Source organism: Tachypleus tridentatus, chromosome 12, assembly GCF_004210375.1.
Source record: "Tachypleus tridentatus isolate NWPU-2018 chromosome 12, ASM421037v1, whole genome shotgun sequence".
Lineage (NCBI taxonomy): Eukaryota > Metazoa > Arthropoda > Merostomata > Xiphosura > Limulidae > Tachypleus > Tachypleus tridentatus.
The window spans coordinates 37517569-37537957 of NC_134836.1; the positions used below are offsets into that span (position 1 = coordinate 37517569).

At 34.2% G+C, this 20389-nt stretch overlaps 1 protein-coding gene across 3 annotated transcripts in view; it reads right to left on the reverse strand.

Moving 5' to 3' along the window:
* Positions 1-20389, reverse strand: part of LOC143235864 (organic cation transporter protein-like) — an 86308-nt gene that overhangs the window by 57041 nt on the left and 8878 nt on the right. For 2 of the 3 annotated variants that reach the window (XM_076474107.1, XM_076474106.1), the window contains exon 1: positions 3532-3688. The exons of the other annotated variant lie outside the window; for it this stretch is intronic. The gene's annotated coding sequence lies outside the window, so the exon portion shown is untranslated. Of the gene's footprint in view, positions 1-3531; positions 3689-20389 lie in introns of those variants that run through there. 3 annotated transcript variants of the gene reach the window in all.

The window sequence follows — 20389 nt, forward strand, 5'->3', positions numbered from 1 at the left end:
CAAAATAAACATCGAAATGATGCCAGGAAAGTCTCTTTTTGATAGGAAATATAGTATACTATTTTGGATCCTCAGTTCGTTATTAAAGTTCATGTCGCCACTTACGGCTACGATCAATGCATAAGTCTTGGCAAATACACTGGAGTGTAGTTTCCATAACAAAGGAATTTGTCATAATAGCATATGTCCAAACATACAGTCTTTTCACACGTTTCCCCCCAATAGCATAGTGACAAGTCTTAGGTATAATCTTAAAATTTGAATTTCGATACTTGTGATGGCCAGAACATACAAACAAACAAACTTCATTTGCACATATCTTGACATTCCATCAGATGCACGAGGAGAACGATTTCCCAGTCTCCGTCTCAAAAGTTTGGTTTCATAGAAATCCGCGAACACTTGTTTTATTATCCAGCTCCTTTAGATATAAAACGTTTAAAACACACTTCACTTACCACAGCTAAGGTACAACTTGTTATACGTTTCATTCTGGATGGTCTTGGTTCTCCGAGTCAATTAAAATTTTTAGTTTTCAATGCCATTAATAGTAAATATACCCGTCTTATAAATTCAAAATCCCCGATTTGAGCAACCCGGCATGACCAAGTGATTATTACGCTTGACTCGCAATGTGAGAGTCGCGGATTCGAATTCCCATCCCAACAAACATATTTCTCTTTTCAGCCATGGAGGCGTTATATTGTGATGGTTAACCGCCTATTTTATGGCAGAAGAGCTTACCAAGAGTTGGTGGTGAGTACTAGTTGCCTTCCTTCTAGTCTTACACTGCTGAATTAAAGACGGCTATTGCAGATAGCTTTTGATTGTTTTTTGTGCAAAATTCAAAACAAACAAACAAATAATGGTGGGAAAGAACAAAAACGAAGATTTTTTTCCCCAAAACGAGGAATTTTCAGTGAATCACACTGTTCATGAAACTTAATTTTATTTGTATATCGATCGTGGTTGTTACGTGAATTGCTCATTTTCACATTCAAAATTTTTCTTATTCTTATTTTAAGTAGGAAGAGCAGTCACCTTCCCACAACGGTTTGCAGGCAGTGAAGGGTGTTATAGATGTGGGACGTTGTGGGCTTGAGAATCCACATCTCGCTTTCCTCGTTTCTAATATTCTTGTGTGAGACCAGCGAATTGAAGGTTAAGACTGATAGACGGTGTATCCCCACCGTAATATGGGTCCGACTTTCTGCAGTCACCTCCGAAACCTAGGATACATTTTATGATCCGACGCAGTAGCTTGTACCTTAGGATCTTTTTAAAATATGTAGCACATTTTGTTTAATTTTAATGCGTTTTGTTAATGGTTATAATATAATTAATCAGAGGTTGGGATTTTTTTTTAACGCAGTCCTTCCTCATGATTTTGTTTACTTATTTGACTTCATATGGAAGTAATTATTTAATTTCACTATACATATGTTTATATATTGCTAAGTTTGAAAGGAACATTTTACGAACACCAAATTACTTTATTTGATATTTGAAAGTTTTGCAGCAATACAATGTAAACAATCAACTATAAAATATAAAGATGGCAGTTTTATCATTTTTAGAATAGCACACGCAAAGCCTTGATTGGGGATTCAAAACCCCACTACCAAAAACTCTCGTCCTGTCATCCATGGGGATGTTTTATGTTACGGTCAATTCCACTATTCCTTGGTGAAAGATCACCACAAAAGTTGGTTGTGTTAATTAGTTGCCTTATCGCTGGTATATTACTGCTAAATTAGAGACGGCTAGAGCAGATAACCCTCGAGTAGCTTTCTACGAAATTCAAAACAAAATAAAAACAAATATACCGTTCTGTGCAGTTATAAATCATGAGGCATGAACCAATACTTCCAAACTCTGTCTGTCCCAAGCACGTTTTTCATCACTTTAATCTTTCATTCAATTGTCTATCTCCAACTTCCTCTGTGAAGTATTTCGTGGTGCAGTTATAGTTACGTCAATTCTTCGTCTGATTAACACAAACTTAAGTTGACGCCATCTTTCATGGACTTTTTTTTTGCTGTTCTTTTTATAGTGTCTTCACTAGTTATTTTCTCTGGCAGTTTACACTCAACATGTTTTTCTGGGATAAGATATTTTAAAAGTTAAAGTTGTTGCCCAGGTCTGTCTGAATTATTCTTTATTATTCGGTTCAGTTTGAAATTAGAGGTTTAATGTCACTATTATTCAAAGCAACGAAAAAATACATAACTTGAGTAAAAGACATATTGAGCAGGTTTGGGTCTGAATGTTATAATATCCAAGTTTCAAACTACAATATGCCGCTCATAAGGTCCCACACTTTCAGCTATGATGGCGTTGTAATTGTGACGACATTAATCACGCTGTTTAGTTAAGAACATCCACATAGTCGTCGAACAGTATTGACTAGCTGCATTATATTGTAGATACTGCAATATTATTTATGGCGATGCATGAATCAACTCGCTTAGCCTGTGCGTTGCATGAGGTGCCACTTAGGTTTTAATGCGACAGTTAACCAGATACTAAATTTTCATATCTTGTTATATTTGTGCGATCTTGTCACAAGCCTAACAAATATCCTACACAAGTTATAAATGCTACTTCGAATGTTTTATTTCATGTAAGATGGCAAGTGTTTAATTTGAAATACAGTAAACTACGAAAATACAAATAAAACCTTAATTTTATATATATATTTATATATATGAGAAATATAGAGATATAAAAATAATTAGTGAGTTGAGCGATAATTTGGAAGAGTCATATTATATTTGAATGTGTAGGATTAGATGATTTAAAATATTCATTAGGTACATACATACTTAATTAAGTTGATGTCATGTTTATATTAGTACGAACTGGGATTTTCTAGTGTCTGCAAATACTAATGGCTTGTGTACTGATTCACGTGAAACAGTGATTGAATTAAGTTTCGTTTTAAAGCACTAGGCAGATGAACATCTTTAAATGCGATGCAATTTTCGACAAATAATGTATAGATAGATGATATACCTACAATATTTTATAACAGTGAATACGCGTTTGAATACTGAGAGGATTGTTCTAAATAATTTCAATAAGTTTAATCCGTATCATGGAGAATATACTGCAGTGATTCTTTTACAATACTTTCGAAGTTAATTAATGAACGAAAGTTACTTTATATGACTTGTTACGAGTCTCACAAGATTTTATTATATTTACTAAGCCTTAGGTTGCATTATTCATAAACGTAACTAACATACTTTATGTTGTAGCTACACATAAACTACAACCGGCACCACTCTAAGATTAGGACGATTGTTGAGCGTCATGGAAGCTGTACGAGGAACTTTTTCCATGTAATTCTTTGTTATTTATCGACATTTCGTCAGATTTATTTCCTGGAAAATCATCAGTACATTATATAATTGCTTATATGGAAAAAGATACTAAACCGTTTCCATTTTCAATAATTTTATATGTTTCATTTGGTGTTTCTGCAATTATATGAATGTTTAATAAAACGAACAGGATTTTTGTTCTTACCTTGTCTCTCGAATGTTATACCAGAAATACGCTAATAGGCGTTATTTCCATTGAGTTGTTTAGGGCTAGCCGATCGGTGGAATAGATAAACAAGATTAGTGTAGTGATACTTAGTGTAATCAAATAGTTCGTCGAATCTGCTGTTTTACACTGGATTGCGTTAACTGTGGTGTTTGTACTTATCGTGAAAACTCGTTGACTTTTGGCTTGAGCCCAGGGTACAAGGTAGTGGTTTGACCTGAACTGTTAACTAAATGAGTGATAAAAGCTATGAAATGTCATACTTCAAAATACTGCTTATCATATGACACAGTGCTTAATTTAATATATCAACACTTAAAGGTTTGAGGAAATGTTGCAAACTATAGCGTTGGTTTTGATTTACATTTTATATTTAGCCACCATTTCGAAGTACATAGGAGTAAATAATCGATATCTAGTAAATCTTCCTGTAATCTTAATATTTTAGTCTCTCATCTGATCTTTGATAAATTGTCATTTATACCCGGCATGGACAGGTGTTTAAGGCGCTCGACTCGTAATCTGAGGGTTGCGGGTTCGAATCCCTGTCACATCAAATATGCTTGCCCTTTCAGCTGTGGAAGCATTATACTGTGACTGTCAATCCCACTATTCGTTACTAAAAGAGTAGTTCAAGAGTTGGCGGTGAGTGGTGATGACTAACTGCCTTCCCTTTAGCCTTACACTGCTATATTAGGGACGGCCAACGCAGATAGCCCTCGTGTAGCTTTGCGCGAAATTAAAAAAAACAAAACAACTCTCATCTGTAATCTTAATTATATAACACAATCAATCTGGTGATGCTAGTTCTTAAAACTATCAATCAAACCTTACTTCCATTTTATCAAACAAACTTCCATGGTAGCTCAATATTACCTGGCTATACAACGTTACTTTTTGAACAGTTACTACAAAACATTTTAATCGGATTTTTAAGCTGGCAGTGTAACAGCTTTATATTACAGACTATTTTTTTACCTACGCAAAAGAAATCTTATTCAGCTGGGGTTGTACTTTATATCAGTACTTTCCTGTAATTCGATCTCGATCTCCTCGTGTTGTGTAGCGATCTGGTATTTTGAATATTCTCCGTAGGAAACATACAAAATTTTCTTCTTCTGCGCCAGAAAACATTCCAAATCCATTCCTCTAAATCACTGCTTAGTTCACACACTTGAACTATAGTTTAAACTATTTACAGTTACATCTGCAGCTACGTCTTTGTTTCGTCATTTCATAACATAGTACTTTATTGGATTCGTTTTTTTACGTTTCGGATTCGTTGTTTAATGTAAACGCTTAATCGCTTTTAAACTTAAAATGCTAAGTATAACTTTTTTACAACTGTCTTTAAACAGTTATGTGTTATTGATTGTAACTCCACACTGTAGTTCTATATTTAATTACTTCTGATAACGTTTCGAATCAGTTTGATACTGAAATTATTCGAACGACGTAATTCCCCGTTCATGGATCCTTTATTCGAAAACTTTCCTCTCATCAGACTTTAAATTTCAAGTTGGAACAAAGCGTTCTAAACTTTTGGAACCACAACCTCAAAACAATATACCACTGAGGTCCAAGCTGATTGGATGGTTTTGGTACTTTACGGTCACCAGCTATAATTAATACCATTAAAGCAAGATCTATGAAAGGAGTGAAAATTCAAATGCATCAATATTAAAACACGCGTTAATGGACTAAGCCGATTGAACACATTGTCAGCAGTACATAGAAAATGTTATATAATTACATCGTGTTATCTGCACAGAGTGGTCTGGTTTGTTTGGTTTTAGTGTAAAGCTACACAGTAGACTATCTGCAGTCTATCCGCTGTGTGGAATCGATTTTAATTGTTTTGTTTATAGTCAAGCACAAAGTTGTACAATTCGTTATATGTGCTGTGCCAATCAAGGGTATCAAAACCCGGTTTATAGCACTAGAAGTCTGCAAACATACCGCTCTGCGATTGAAAAGCGCGGAAAATCGAATCCCGTAATTTAGTATTCTAGGTCTGTGAACACATGCCACTAATGTCATTAGAGGATTTCATAAAGTGAATAAATTATTTTGTCCCTATCATTCTTGAAAAGCTATACCTGTACATAAAACAGGAAGATAACATTAATATTTTGTCAGTATTTGAGTCCTATTTTTCCTATTTTTATAATAAAAGTAACTTTTTATTTTGTTATACTCAGATTTGTTGGACTGTTTATTAAAAGTTTAACTTTGAGAGTTTTAATTTTTTTAAGCTCAATATTTTACTTTTCACCAGAATTATATTTGTATTTATGGTATCACTTGTGGTATGATTCATATATTGTATTCGAATGTGATGTAGTAAATAAATCTGAACATTTCTGATGTGCCAATGTTACTGTTTAACAGGTATAGAACAATTCAACAGTCCTTCCTGTGTCAAAATCTATATCTACAGAACTATCTCATTCATGACTAGCCAAACTTGTTCTATGTGTTAATTACATAGTAATCACAAATAACAGTCACACCTTCAGTCCAAATACCAATTTTAGTCATCAGATACAAATTTTGTTGTGTTTGTAATTTGTAGAGTGCGTTGTTTGTATTTGTGCATAATATTATAGTGCAAACTCTACGAAGTTAAAAGGTTAAAATTCAAGGATCTCGTGTGAATGTTTTAAATACATTAAAACACACAAACGATCAACGTCGTTTAGTTCACAATTTAAATTTATATTCTGAGAATGACGTGAATCGACGTCAAAACATGCAGAGCGCTCTTTAAAATCGCTGATCGATTTTAGAATAAATATTTTACTTGTGTGCTAAACCACGTTGATCATTTCAGTATTTTAATACATTTCGAACACTACAATGTTTCTCTGACACATAAGTATCATTTTTATTTTAATTGCTTGTGGTCTTGGAGGAGATGCTTCTGAAAAACGAATTTTGAATATTTTAAGATTTTTCTTCCTCTTGTGATTAAAATCTCAAAGTAGAAATAACGGGTTATTTTAAAATTGTAATACATCTAATACTGTAAGAATGGGAATAATAATTTTATGAAGGTTTCTCTCGTATCTTTTCTATTTATTAATTCCATTTTAGCAACAGACCTTAATCTTCAAATTGTCGCCATACTTATTGTTAATAACTGATTGAAAATTAAATCAAATGCTTATTTTTTATCTAAATTCAAAGGCAACCCTAGCAGCAATTTGTGGAACTAACTACAATGATGAGAGTTTTGCTTACATTTTGCTGTGTAATGCACGTGTTATTAGAGGCTTTCTAACCAATAAACTCATGGGTTTATAAGCAGTTTAATGCAGCAGCTGTTTAATGAAACAGAATTTTAAAAACTTTATATATTCCATTGGTAATCCTTATGGTAAGAAATGCGTTTCAAGTTTTTCAAGCCTACTTTCGATCTTAATATTTATATAAAGAGCGAAATTTGGAAACTACACATCGTTTATACGCTTGCATATAGTCGTCACCAACAGCAGCCTGCCACATATGATTTAGTGTTTTACAAAAAAATTTAACAGTTGATGACAACGACAAATAGAAATGTGTATGTGAACATAATCTCCTAGAGGTTAAATACTGATGTCGTAAGAGACTAATAAACATTGAAATGTGAGTTATAAATTTACTGTAAGTACAGGTTTTTCTCTATTTTGTAAACTAAAATACTTTTAAGTCCATTTATTTTGTCATAAAAAATCGTATTGGTATTTTCAAACTAAACGACCTTATAAACACTTGGGTTAAACGGCCATGTCTAAAACCTTTAGAATTTAAACATAACAGTCTGTAATTTTGAGCTTGAGACATGATGGAAGGTGATCATTAAGTGGCACCTGCTGGTGTAAGGGCTTTATTTGGTTTAGACACAAATAACGAAGAGCCCACTACCCATAACTGAAGGACCCTAACTACCAAACCATATCTAGCACGATCCAGTAAAACTTATTAAACGTATATATATATATTTCACACAGTTTTTTTTATTGATAAATAGTGTTATGTTAACAGCCATGTTAACCTTAGTATATTCATTACTCTCTTACACCAAAAGAATAAGCAACGAAATCTCCCGAGAATGCAATTAGACTATCGCCATCACACGTAAAAAAGTACAATTTATAAATACATGTATTGCTCTGTAAAAATTACAGAACCACATGCTATTAGTAGTACACACATTACATGATAAAAGTAGCTGTTAACATTCATCCACTTAATACTGTATATAGCTATATCACCTCTATAAACATTTTTAACGCTACCATCCCTACATCATTTTACATTTACAAAATGTTTTTCATTACTTGTTTTGTGATGGTTGTCCCGATTCAAAGTTACAGTATTCTGTGAATCTGTGTAACATAAGTTAATATTATGGGTATTGAAGTTCGTCCACTTCTTCACTTTATACATTAATATAGAGGTTGAGTCCTTAAAGACACCTGTTATACAGAGTGTACAACTAATTAAATATTCCACGTGTTAGGTCATCTAATGTTCAGCTGTTATATTATTGGCTGTTGATTTCTGTTTCCCCTGTTTTTAAAGAAGCAGCAAATATGTGTAAGAAAGTTAAGTTCAAGTAGTAACAATAACATTGTTTATACAAAAAATATGATTTTTTTTCTTGAATTACTTCTAGTTATTACGATTAAGCGATTATATTTTACACTACTCTGAAATACATAGAGTGGATTTAGGTTTAAACTGACGTTAGTGATAACATCAACAAAAAAGATGAGCAATTTAGTGGATTAGTCACTTTCTAGTTTTGTATTTTAGCGATTATTTCTCGTCTTGTTTTTGGGATTTGTTTTAAAGAGAAACATATGAAAATAAGTGTCAGTCATCTGTCAAAGTAAAACTTTTCGTTGTTGATCTTTTAGCATGTATATTTGTACTATTCCTTTTGAATACCCTGGCTGGCTCTATGACATACATATTTTTTTCTTTCATAAAATAAGTTCGTTTCTGTTGAAAAAGAGATCTGATAAAGAACTGATCCGATCCACGTCGTTAAAACTGTACATTATGTATACATTTTATGAAGATGGGATGCTTCTCAATGATCTCGAGAATAGGATTAAATACATGACAAATCTAATGTTATATCTGATATACTTAACCCACTGTCCAATTTAGGAATCAAACCTGAAACCTAGGAACAGGTATGGTCACACACTGGCGTTACATTTCACAGGAATCAATCCTGAACCCTAGGAACAGGTATGGTCACACACTGGCGTTACATTTCACAGAAATCAAACCTGAACCCGAGGAACAGGTATGGTCACATACTGGCGTTACATTTCACAGGAATCAAACCTGAACCCGAGGAACAGGTATGGTCACACACTGGCGTTACATTTCACAGGAATCAAACCTGAACCCGAGGAACAGGTATGGTCACACACTGGCGTTACATTTCATAGGAATCAAATTTGAACTTCAGGAACAGGTATGGTCACACACTGGCGTTACATTTCACAGGAATCAAACCTGAACTCCAGAAACAGGTATGGTCACACACTGGCGTTACATTTCACAGGAATCAAACCTGAACCCGAGGAACAGGTATGGTCACATACTGGCGTTACATTTCACAGGAATCAAACTTGAACTCCAGGAACAGGTATGGTCACATACTGGCGTTACATTTCATAGGAATCAAACCTGAACTCCAGGAACAGGTATGGTCACATACTGGCGTTACATTTCATAGAAATCACACCTGAACTCCAGGAACAGGTATGGTCACACACTGGCGTTACATTTCATAGGAATCAAACCTGAACTCCAGGAACAGGTATGGTCACACACTGGCGTTACATTTCACAGGAATCAAACCTGAACCCGAGGAACAGGTATGGTCACACACTGGCGTTACATTTCACAGGAATCAAACCTGAACTCCAGGAACAGGTATGGTCACACACTGGCGTTACATTTCACAGGAATCAAACCTGAACCCTAGGAACAGGTATAGTCACACACTGGCGTCACATTTCACAGGAATCAAACCTGAACCCGAGGAACAGGTATAGTCACACACTGGCGTTACATTTCACAGGAATCAAACCTGAACCCGAGGAACAGGTATGGTCACACACTGGCGTTACATTTCACAGGAATCAAACCTGAACCCGAGGAACAGGTATGGTCACACACTGGCGTTACATTTCACAGGAATCAAACCTGAACCCGAGGAACAGGTATGGTCACACACTGGCGTTACATTTCACAGGAATCAAACCTGAACTCCAGGAACAGGTATGGTCACATACTGGCGTTACATTTCATAGGAATCAAACCTGAACTCCAGGAACAGGTATGGTCACATACTGGCGTTACATTTCATAGGATCAAACCTGAACTCCAGGAACAGGTATGGTCACACACTGGCGTTACATTTCACAGGAATCAAACCTTAATTTCAGGAACAGGTATGGTCACACACTGGCGTTACATTTCATAGGAATCAAACCTGAACTCCAGGAACAGGTATGGTCACATACTGGCGTTACATTTCATAGGAATCAAACGTGAACTCCAGGAACAGGTATGGTCACATACTGGCGTTACATTTCACAGGAATCAAACCTGAACTCCAGGAACAGGTATGGTCACACACTGGCGTTACATTTCATAGGAATCAAACCTGAACTCCAGGAACAGGTATGGTCACATACTGGCGTTACATTTCATAGGAATCAAACTTGAACTCCAGGAACAGGTATGGTCACATACTGGCGTTACATTTCATAGGAATCAAACCTGAACTCCAGGAACAGGTATGGTCACATACTGGCGTTACATTTCACAGGAATCAAACCTGAACTCCAGGAACAGGTATGGTCACACACTGGCGTTACATTTCACAGGAATCAAACCTGAACTCCAGGAACAGGTATGGTCACATACTGGCTTTACATTTCACAGGAATCAAACCTGAACCCGAGGAACAGGTATGGTCACACACTGGCGTTACATTTCACAGGAATCAAACCTGAACTCCAGGAACAGGTATGGTCACACACTGGCGTTACATTTCACAGGAATCAAACCTGAACTCCAGGAACAGGTATGGTCACACACTGGCGTTACATTTCACAGGAATCAAACCTGAACTCCAGGAACAGGTATGGTCACATACTGGCGTTACATTTTATAGGATAAGAAATATTTTTACCTCTGTTTATAAATTGCTTATTTAAGCTCAATTTTGTCTCTAGCATCTATTTTTGTATTGTAAAATGTATCTGATTCTAACATTTTAGTTAAGGTTTGTGGATCCGAAACACCATACGCAGCATTCTTTTTTGATTTGTGTTGCGATCACCTGCACGGAAAGAATGCTTTAGTTCAATTTCTTTATCTGATAACAAGGAATTGAAGACATCAAACGTCCATTAGATGAAGTTTATTTTGTCGATTATAAGCTAGTTTTCCAAAAGCCTATTGCAAGTTTTATTGTTTTCTAAATCATTAATTAATTTTAATTTCTCTGTTTCTATATGGAAACATTAATACCTGATTGCATTTCTCTCAAACGTTTCATCACCTTAACCAAAAAATATGTGAAAAGAAAATCCAATATATGCAAATCAATCTCTGCATGATAGATATTTTCACAAGTGATTATGTTACCTAGTACTGAAGAGATTGTGCTATTCCTTATATAAAAAAGAAATCACTGAATTTTAATTAATACTGAAGTAACTAGCACGATATAAATATAAACGGTGATATTAAAAACGTAGGAAAATGAAAACTTCAGCGAGTTAAACGTACATTGTTGAGAATTTAAAACGAAAATAATTATAGAAGAAATGTTTTATTGTCTGCTTTTATATATTTAAATATACATTACAGGTACGAAGTTAGTTTATTATGTTTTTGGAGCTTTATCGGACTTAATTATTTCGAGTCTAGTGTATTTATTTAGTATCTTACTCACTAAATAAGAGCTTATGGCTTGAATGTTTCGCATTATATTGTGAAGCTGGTTGTAACGAAAGCGTTATATTAAGCCGCTTGTATACAAGTGGAGCTGTTGTTTACTTTTATCAAAGGATAATTGTATGAACTTGGCAACAGAAACCACGATAACTTTCTTGAGTAGTCCTTAAATACAGAACTGTAATATGAAAAAAATATATTTGTATGTGCGCTAAAAACTATAGTTTTTAAACTTTTGAATATTTTTGTGCAAACAACAAACCATAATTCTCACAACACTCCAAGAAAACGCCTACTACGGAAACAGTTGCACTACAAACATAAATGCATTCCCCATTTTCCTGTATAACTTTGCTATTTTCAATTAGAAAACTAAATATTTACAAAGAAGAAATGAATATGGAAACATTCACATGTTAAAGGAAATGAATTTTTGGTGAATGTAATTTCAAAGTATTTGCCAAATTGTTTTTCATAACAAAAAAGGGAGGTATGATTATGAAACCAAATCAATGCCATTGGTACCAAATTTCTTAAGTGGCAAAACTTACAGACATCTTCAGAAATATTTGTGTTTTCTGACAGAAAGAAAGTTGATTCGTTTATTGCAAGGAATGTGCAATAACGGTAGCTTTAACCAATCTTTCTTTGAATGAGACCTCTATTTAATGTTTCTTCAAAGCCTAACAATGAGTTGTCTTGTGTACGAATAAAATGAGTTTATAATCCAGTTTCTGATATCACGTTGCAAATATTGTATTATAGATGTAGAAAATATAAAAATGGAAGCAAAAGTAACAAAGTTGTCACTAGCGTCCTTGTTTTTATAGTTCGAAGCATCACTTCAAATTGGAAACAGTCTCTTCGGTATTGGTTTTTTTCCAAAGCACGTATCAAGTTGAAAATGGTGATATTAGTTTGAAAAAGTGTCTGATTAAATTGAAAGATATTGATGTTTCATTAACTGTTGTATGTATAGTTTCAGATGTAGGATCTAGTCTAATAAGTTTTAACATTTTGGTACGTCAGAAAATAGGCCTTGATATCTTTAGAATAGGAAAAAAGTGCTATCTATCAGAAACAACCTATATAAGCTTTGTTTTCATGGTGGGAAACTAGAAGAAATTTTGAACGACATACCTTTACATTATAGACACGTAACAAGTATTTGGGTATATTTCTAATCTAACCTCACAAAAGTTTAGATTATTCTCCCCCCCCCCACAAAAACAGAACCCAACAAAAAAGCACGAGACTGACGTATGCAGCATAATGCTTCAGTCTTTTTCATTGTTGGTATAATAAACGGTGTTCTACCAGGTATTGGAGTTGCATCAATCTAAACAGTGGGAATTGGTATTTCCTTTCGAAATTTCACACCCTTTTTGACTGTATGTGTAGTTCAACAATGCATTAAAAAAAAAATGTTTCTCTCACAGTCGAAAATCGCATGATATCAATTAGATAACTGACAGCATTTTTTAAATTGAGTCTATCAGTGTGATGAATCATGAAGATAGTATTTGCTAGAGTGGAAAGTCATTCATTTCACATGGTATTATAGAAACATCTTAGGAACAGCGAGAACGTATGTTTTCTGTCGAAAAGAAGATTAACACTCCTACGAAAAGTGGGGCCTATTAGGCCTAAAAGTATTAGGCCCCACTTTTTGTAGGAGTGTTAAAGCTATAGATATTTTTGGAGCAATTAGACAACTAACTGATGACAGTTATGTGGAACACATACTCGATTGAAATCGACCTTCAAGGAACCGTGTCATTAGCTGATTGAATTCTAAGGTACTATTATTTTTCTAAAGATAACAAACCTCAGCAAATCAGAATAAAACATACATATCACAGTCGAATTACAAAATGTCTGAATATTCCATATAGATTAGTTTTGCATTTCAAGGCATACGAGTGTGTTTGGTTGATTACATGTTGTCACGTAAACGTGTAAATATATAAGACAATGGATGATATTTTCTGTATAAATTTAACTTAAATATATATAACGTTGGCAATGATGCACTTTAACATTTTAGATATAAGAAGTTCTCTCTGTCATCAGGAACTTATCTTCTGGTATTTTACATCAAGTATTTACTTAAACTTTTCATGCGCACATTATGTTATTTGCAATTTAGTAACCAATCATTTTAAAACAAATTAACATTTTTCTAAATACACACACGAGTTTTAATTGATTGTTTCAAACTCATTGTCACATATATATATGTATATACATACTTTTGACAGTACGACTATCTAATTATAATTGGTTTTTGAAAATATTTGTGTACTAATTTCTAGCTACTTATAAGAAGAAAATGTTTAGATGTATCTTCATTAAGTGACCCCTTTATTCGCAATCCACATAATTCGAGTATTTAAACTATATCAATTTTCACTCATATCTGTTTGATATTTAATATTTATTTATAATTATTTCGTTATTTGATTTCTCCTCGGTGGACTCAGCAGATAGTCCGATGTAGCTATGCTATATGAAAACACACTCACACACGCGTTATTTTATGTTGTTGTTCGTTTGTTTCTTTTCAAATTTTGCACAAAGTAACGCGAGAACTATCTACGCTAATCGTCCATAATTTAGCAGTGCAAGACTAGAGGAAAGGTATCTAGACATCACCATCCACCGCCAACTCTTGGAATACTCTTCTACCAACGAATAGTGGGATTGACCGTCACGTAAAACGCCCCCAAAGCTGAAAGGACAAGCATGTTTTGTGTGACGGGGATTCGAACCCGCAATCCTCAAATTACGAGTCAAGTGCCTTAACCACCTGGCTATCCGGGTCGTTTACATTGTTGCAGTTTATATACCCAGCTGCGACAGTCGAAAGTTTGTGGACTTACCACGATAAATCATGGATTCGATTACCCGAAATGAACACAGCAGATAGCCAAACATAACTTTGCATTAAACAAACAAACACTGCTTATATCACTAACTATTAAAATAAGTGAAAATAAGGAAATCTTTATATTAACGTTTTTTGTTTCTTGTTTGTTTGTTTGTTTTTTAATTTCGCGCAAAGCTACACAAGGGCTATCTGCGCTAGCCCTCCCTAATTTAGTAGTGTAAGACTAGAGGGAAGGTAGCTAGTCATTATCACCCACCGTCAGCTCTTGGGCTACTCTTCTACCAACGAATAGTGGGATTGACCGTACCATTATTACGCCCCCACGGCTGAAAGGGCGCTTTGTTTCTTATTAATCTCATCTATTGTATTTAATCTCATTCTAGAGAGGTTATTTCTAAGTTTACATTTCTCGATGTTGAAAGAACCATGACCGAAGAAGGTCGAAACGCTGTTAGCTCCTCTACATAGAGCTTTCTCTACTCATACCAGCCGTTTTTACATATATACATGTTATTCAGAACTTTAAAAAAATGTGAAATTAAATCATTTTAAGCCTCTAGCACTTTTTATAGAACTTTTCTAAATAAATAAAAAAATCGCTCTAAGTTGAAAAACTTTATTGAAAAAAATTTTACTTTGCTTATTTAATTGAACGAATTTTAAGCGAACATTATTTTTATTACAAAAGCGTACGACGGATTATATACACAGTTACTAAAATATCGAATAAAGCAGCTATGTTTGATGATAGAATAATCTTTGGATACTTCAAAGTGTTCAGAGGACATTTATTTAAATCACTAATAATATTTAAAATAAGTTTTCTTAATGAGTTATTAGAAGTATTAAAATTATACGCGCATTCAAGTATAATTATCTAAAAGTACAAAAGTCCATTAAAATATTAACAAACAGACACAAACTCTCCTCACGACAATAGAAAATCTCATAATTTTCCATAATTCATACTTTAATTTCTGTTGTACGCATAATAAAAGCACCTTTTCAACTGTATAAGAAGAATAGAAAGTGTCCTCTTGTTTAATTCCAGTGCTTTTTATCCTTTTCATTAAGAAATTATATAATTATTAAAATAAAAATAAGATTCGCTAAGGATTCGAAGCGATTCCACATACTGCTTACTTTTTAACATGTTTACCAAGGCATGACGGGAGGCCCGGCATGGCCAAGCGTGTTAAGGCGTGCGACTCGTAATCTGAGAGTCGCGGGTTCGCATCCCCCATCGCGTCAAACGTGCTCGCCCTTATAACGCCGTGGTAGTGTTATAATGTGAAGGTCAATCCCACTATTCGTTGGTAAAAGAGTAGCCCAAGAGTTATCGGTGGGTGGTGATGACTAGCTGCCTTTCCTCTAGTTTTACACTACTAAATTAGGGACGGCTAACACAGATAGCCCTCGAGTAGCTTTGTGCAAAATTCAAACAAACAAACAGACTGACGGGCTACCATACCATTTGAACATTGCAATAAGGGTACTTTTCGAAAGTACACACAGCACCTTCTGATCAAGTTTTCATTATGTATAATGTGATGTATATTTATTGTGTAACGAACCTCGCTAGAAACGTCAGAATCCCACACAGCTAACAAGAGAAAGACCGACAGAGAGTGTAAAATTGCCAGATGGTTTATAATATAATTATTTACATTGGAAAGCGTGACAATTCGCTCTCGATTACGTCCAAACAACAGTTCTTTCACGACCCGATCGTCCATAGCTGACAGATCTGTTTCTTTACGCTGTGAAGAGAAGTGAGGTAACTGACTAACCTTAAACAGCCGCTGTTGGTGAAGGACAGGTGCAAGTGTCCCAATCAGTCATTAGATGTTATCTCTATATTACAGGCTATAATGGAAGAGTAGCTAGACAGAAGCCACTCCTTGCTCTAGACAATATCGTATGTTGATGAAACTGAGTATCATAGATGTCTCACCTTTCTGCCTTTCGGGACATTGTTTTTTATTTTGGCTTAGACTTGCACAATTCTGGGGCACTTGATGCTGTTTTCAGGAGTTGTCCTTGAATCATCTGCAAACCACGACAAAATACGACAGTATTAATGTTCCTAGACTGTTCTTGTGTAGGATGCCATTTTGTGCAGCAGTATTATTGTATTATGAGAAGAGATTATCACGGCTTCTCGGAACATCATGAGTATTGAATTTCTAACTGTCTCAGTTGCTAATCAGCTTACCAGAAAGACAGTTTTCATACAATATAGGGATCTTTCTCGTTCAGTCAAATCAAAATGAGATGCCTTAAAGATCAAGGTATTGTCCTTCCAATGCGGTTAGGACAATTGTACAAAAAACTAAAATTTATCGACCATGGTATACGTACCTTATAAAAATGATCTCAACTTCTAGAGATACCCTATCATTCAATAGAATTGGTGTGCAATCCCACATGCCAATATTTGTTTTTGTAAATAGTAAACATGTTTCTTGTGTTAATGTTGCAGAATGTAGATCCAAATATCTTATAATATGAGATGAAAATGTATTTTTTTCTTAAGCATTACAAAACACAGACCAAGTAAGTACTAATGAGAATCATGTTCTCTTGTTTCATGTTTGTCTATTTAATAAAACGGAATTCTTTCTGGATTTACTGGTTAATTACATGCCTATATAATGTGTTTATTGATTGTCTTACGGTCTCAACGAAGGATAAAGGAATAGTTGAATTATAAAGTAACTTGAAATTCAGTAAATAGAGTGGAGTACTTTTTCAGAGTACACCATCTTTTCTTCTTTTTTTCGTTCAAGAATAAAGTCTATCTTCCAAAATAGTTCGGAGTTCGTATATAAAATATTTCTATAATTTATATAGATTTATTTTGGTAAATCATGGGACAAAGATACAAAAGAAAGTTATTCTTCAAGATAGTTTAAAAATCAATAAATATGAATGAATAAGTTACTAAATATTCGTCTGGATATGTTGCAAGTTATTGTTTTATTTTTAAAAGACTGGTTGTTTGTTTTGGTTAAACGCAAAGCAGTACAGAACTATGTGTGATCCGCCACAGGGATAAAAATTATATTCTTATAACACCAAGCAACAAAAGTTTTTCTCTATTGATATAACAGATGTAACTACTTCTGAGTAATCTGACGATGTTGATCCTAAAAATCGTATTGACAATTACTGATCACTTCTAGTGTTCGAGTTATGACAGATATATTCAAGATATTCTTATATATCGTGAAAATAATATATTTATCTTTACTAAGTATATACATTCATTAAAAATTGTATTTACGACTGTTCTAAAACAATATATAATAACGGTACCAGTTTCCAGAAGCAATGAGTATCATAAGATTATATGCTGAAAATAATTTCAGGTTATGCTCAAGATTTTTACAATGGTGTTATTATTATTATTTCTGTAGGTCTAGCATAAGTGCTGTAACTTTTAGATTACCGAATATGTTCCACCTATAGTGTTTATGTTCAATGACCTCAAGTATATCCTGCATGCTTCGAAAATTTCCTGTCATGTTCACAGCATGAATAACAGCAATCGGTGACTTGGTGTAAAAGTAAAACTGTAAGACTAACTTTGGGAAAGTCGATAAAAATCTCCATGTTTCAGGATGGTGTTAGTACCTAATTCTTCCATTAGTGCATCAATATTCATACAGAAACACACGGTATCTTGCATGCTGTAGTGAGAAGCAGGACTCTGAAGTCAACTTCAGTCAGTTGAAACTCATTTTCATTGCTGTAAATAAGAGCCAAGAAGTTCCTCATGCTGCTTTGGTAGAGAAAAGTTATGAATCAGATCATTTAGCTCTAATTGTGTAATCAGATGAGGCAATCTCTATTGCATGCCACAAGAATAGAACTGTAAGATGAAAATGATTCACTTCTTCGCAGGATAACTCTTCTGTTTCGCAATTTGCTGGCAGATTTATCATTCCGTAAGATAATAGTTTCATTGCAGATACAACCTGTGGATATTTAATGTATTACTTAATTTTGCCTGAGTAATCAGAAATGTCAGTCATACCAAATTAACAACGTGTTGGTTGATCTTTGGGCTGAGGCCATATCATGGTACCTGCAAAGGACATACTTGTTCTCCTCTTATTCGTGATGAGCCAGATGCGTAAACTGTACAACTCATATGTGGAGCCTAATGTTTTTCTTTGTAACCAATTTTACATCCAAAATAGTGATAGTAAGTTATCTTTATCTTGCGTGTGATGTTTTTGTGAAACTAATGTACTTTCCACAAATGTAGCAGGAAGTATTTTGTTATTTTTTGTTCTTTCAGACTTTACTTGAACTGGAAGCAGCCAACATTTCTAATTACTTTTTAAAAAACATATAAAATAACTAATGTGTACAGAACTATAGTTAAAAAAGAATTTATCAAAAGATGAAGAACAGACTTTGTTTTGACTGAATAAATGAGAGACGTCTGATTTCAACCCTTTTATGCTCAGCCGATACATTTCTTCGATGTTCTTGCAAGCTGAGCACGTGAGGGTTTCGTGATTCCCGGATGAAGCATGTGACCGTGGAATGAAGTGAAGGTTGTGTAATTCCTCCAATATTTCAGAGAAAAAAGTAGTATATGTAAACAACATACTTGGAATTTTACAGAAATACGGTACAGCTAATATTAAATATGTATATCTTTTACTTACTAAACTGTCCAAATAAACAGAATTTCATAGCACAAATATATCATGATGAGTTGATTGTATGGTATTTCATATAGTGGTGGTATAATGTTGAGATATTACAATAGCTCGAAATCTAGAAAAGATAGAAAATTCTAACATCTGACCACAGTTTTGAAATCAGCACAATCATATTATCCCGAATAACTTGAGTTTTCTCCAGTAGCAAGTTTTTTGTTACCCAGTGTAAACGCTTCAGATTGCTTTTTTGAGTCATCAAAAGCATTTGATAACTAAATCTTAGAGAAATGGATCAAAATCTTAACATTAAACATTTCAACATTAAAAGAAAAACGAGCAAGTGTAAGAAATTCGATTATTTAAAAAGTAAATGTTAACAACGAATCAGTAAATCTGAAGACAAAAGTGTCAGCGTTTGGTTTGTTTTGATTTTCGCGCATAGCTACTCGAAAATATCTGTCTCTAATTTAGCAGTGTAAGACAAGAGGAAAGGCAACTAGTCATTACTACCTACCGCCAACTCTTGGGCAACTCTTTTACTAACGAATAATGGGATTGATCGTTGTATCACAACTCCACACGGCTGAAAGGGCGAGCACGTTTGGTGTGACAGAAAATCGAACCCACAACCCTCGGATTACGAGTCGAGTGTCTTAACCATCTGGCCATGCCGGGCCAAGCGTCAGTGTCTACACAGATCTTTGTGTTTTCAGAGCATAAACTTTTGAAGAAGTTCTTCCATTACTATGTTTTTGTAAGATATACTTTTGAATAATTACTCGGAAAAAAAACCCTCTGTTATAATCAATTAGATTAATGTATATTGAAATTAGAAAGGTTATACTTAAAATGTAGAAACTTCAGTTTGATGATTTAATCTTATAGATAACCACACGATATATGGTTATATGAAAAGTAATATACAAATGTTTAAGTTGCAGTTACTTATTTCTAACACACTTAAGTGTAATTTGCTTTTCTTTGTGTAACTAACCACAATACTTTACTTAAAAGGGGCTAATTAACTTTTAAAAGTAAAATTTTGAATAACAGTAGAAATATCATTCATCCATGGAGTTATAAAGCCCTTCATTATTCACAGGGGCCAGTATTTGTATCAAGCTTCTTCATTATCCCCAGTTACTTCTACAGCTACTTTAAAAGTGGTTCTCAGCCAATAAAACAATCCTAGTGATTTGTTAGGAGGCTATGAACACAGTTTTAAACATGTCATCCAAGGTTTTTGAGGGGTAAAATGCACTTAAAAGTCAATGAAAGATACGAGTTC